The sequence below is a fragment of the Galeopterus variegatus genome, unplaced genomic scaffold (genome assembly GCF_000696425.1).
Source record: "Galeopterus variegatus unplaced genomic scaffold, G_variegatus-3.0.2 Scaffold7005, whole genome shotgun sequence".
In the NCBI taxonomy this organism is placed as follows: Eukaryota; Metazoa; Chordata; class Mammalia; order Dermoptera; family Cynocephalidae; genus Galeopterus; species Galeopterus variegatus.
Genome location: NW_007733116.1, coordinates 109,672 through 112,946, shown reverse-complemented (window position 1 = coordinate 112,946; position 3,275 = coordinate 109,672).

Below are 3,275 nucleotides of genomic sequence, written 5' to 3'. Positions count from 1 at the left end.
ATCTATCTATCTATCTATCTATCTATCTATCTATCTATCTATCTATCTGTTTATCTATCTATTTATCCATCCATCTACCTGTATTCTGTTTATTTGGATAACCCTGACTAAATATTGATATAATCTTATGAGAAAAACAATAAAGATTGAAGACTTCTCCCAGAAAAGGTAAAGCTTGAGTTAGGACCTAGAGCATAATAAATTTGGATGGCAAAGTGTAATATCAAAGGAGAGGAACATCACAGGTAAAATGCGCAAAGCATTGTTTGAGGAATGGCGAGGATTCTGAAGTATAGGGTTTATGACAAAAAGAGCTTGAGCTCTAACTAGAAATATCGTTTGGCCAAAGATATCATTTTAGCAAATTTATATCATATTATGTAAAAAATAGGACATAATTGGAAATTTCTAAGTAGTTATTTCAAAACTTGTCAACTGAATGTGATATACTTTCTGTTCACAGATTTTTAATAAAAACTGTTATTTGGTTGTTTTAGGGAATATTTTATTTGACATAATTTTTGCAATCCATTTTGTTCATGTTTTGTCATTTGGAATCCTTCTGGCCAGAAAAATATTAAAAATATTTTGTGTGCTGATTCCTTAGACCAGTCATTTAGACCATGATGTTGAGAATGCCAAAATCAAGGGTTTGGATCTCAATACCAGCCAGACACCGAAAAATAAATAAATAAATATTTAATTTAGAAATAAATTAAATATTTGAGGGCTGTATCCTATTTCCCAACTGTATTAGTCTGTTTTGTGTTGCTATGACAGAAACACCTGAGACTGGGTAATTTATAAAGAACAGAGGTTTATTTGGCTTACAATTCTGGGACAGCTGCATCTGGCACAGGCTTCAGGCTGCTTCTACTCATGGAGGAAAGTGGCAGGCAGCCAGTGGGTACAAGCAGATCACGTGGCGAGAGGAAGCAAGAGAGAGAGAGAGAGAGGAGGTGCCAGGGTCCTTTAAACAGCCAGCTCTCATGGGAACTATTAGAGTGAGAACTAACTCACTACCCCTCCTCCCCCAGGGAGAGCATTAATCCATTCATGAGGAATCCGCCCCCATGACTCAAACAGTTTCCAATACTGCAACATTGAGGATCAGATTTCCACATGAGTTTTGGTGGAGACAGCACATCCATACTCTATCACCAACTCATGCCAAGTTGCATGAAAGAAACCCTTAGAAAAGTAGTATATATTCCACATAATTTGTTATCTACAAAGTACTATTTAATAAAATGTTAACAAGTGATTTACACTTCTTTCAAGGAAACATAGAACCTTAGATATAAATTATTTACTAAATGCAGAAAACTAACTTGATATCTTCTGTCTTTCAGAAGTTGTCCTGATCCATGAAACACCACCTTTTTTTTCAGTATTTCTGATGTGTATTTCATCATGTAGTGCATAGGTCATGCTTACTACATACTTGCTGATGGACAAAGGGAAATTTCATGCAGATGAAGCAATCCTCTCAGAGAAGATGAATGCCCTTTCCCAGAAGCAGCAGGTATTTCTTAATGACAATTTCAAGTGTCTTCATATATAATGAGATAAAAGACATTTTTAAGAAAATGCTACTTCTAATACCAAATTATATTATTATATTATATTATTCCTTGATTGAACCTAAAAACAAGATCACATTAAAAAGGCTTTATTGTAGACAAAAATAAAATATATCTTTGAAAGTTGGATTAGTTATTAGTCTATTCATTTTTATGTTACTTTCAAAAGCAGTCATCCAAATTTGTGGGCTTTAATTTTTAACAATATACATGTTTTAGTAACATATGTTTATAATCCATAAAAAATACAAAATGTTAAATTGGGTGTTAGTTTATAGATATATATGTGTGCATGTGTATATACATATATATATATTAATATGTTTTGTGTGTGTGTGTGTGTGTGTATAGAAAGACATTTGAGGTATAGAGAAGTTAGTTTTTCCAATGCCACACACCAAGTCAGTAGTGTATTATAAACTCAGGTCTGCTTTTAAAACATTTTTTTTCGGTCATATCACCCTGTACAAGAGGTAAAAATAAGTAAATAAAAGAACATTTATTCTAATGAGGGTTAACTGTCACAATCTTTTGGGTAATAAAATATCTATTTTCCTCCTTAACATTTTCTAAGCAGTTAAAATCAGGAAAATGTTGAGTATTATGTTTTCGACGATCTTGGCTAACATAGTATTTAGTTATTATAAATCTGTGCCATTAATAATAAACTGCATTTCTACAAATTTATTTTATATAGCCCAGTAAAAGGCAGGATTAATACTCAAGAATATTCTTACATGCTCTACCAGCACACATGATGAATTATTTAAAAATATTTATTAGAACGAATGGAACACAAATGGAAGGATAGCAATATGAAAGAAATAATGCAAAGAGTTGCACAGTATTGGTGCAATTGAAGAGAGGCTGTACTTAAATTTTTGCACACTTGCACAAAGATAAAAGTGGTTGATGTAGAAGAACTACGTGTAGAGCAGGCTTTCTTGCATAAGATACCATCCCAATAAGCCTATATGGCTACGACCTTTTCATAACTATTCAGTTGAATATTTGTAACTATTTTGGTATTGACTTAAGTAATTGGATTTTATATAACTATAGAAGGAACACAGACAGAAATGGCATGACAATTAAGAACATAAAACAATTTAATTTTACTCTTTCATATGTCATGCTCAGAGTATTCTGCATATTGAAACAGAGTAATGAAAGTTTGTAATGATAAATTCTGAATTTTTCAAGTTCACAGTACCAGACTATATGAGGCTCTGGTCAATTGACTGAAAATTCATTCTATTTCTTTAAAATCATCCCTTAATACACAATTTTGTATGAATATTATCATGAGAAATTAGGATTTATTTAGTTTGTTCATTGTCTTCTCAACACCCAAAGAAACACTATATTTCGGTAGGTACACAAAACTATTCATTATTTATACATGTTTTTATTCTGTTACATATACAATTATTTTATACATCAAATGTCATTAATATGAGCTCTATTAATCATCGAAATGCATTTTTACAAGTGTGCTCTGAAACCAATAGGACTTCGTAAAAAAATTATATATATACACACAGAGGAAGATAGATTTATTGATGGACTAGGATGTTTAGTGTCCTTTGAGTTGTATTATGGAGGGGTTACTTATCCCATCTCTCAGTTTTGTAGGAAACCTCCTTAATTTTTATTTTCCCTTTTTAAACTTATTTATTAGGAGTAATTTTT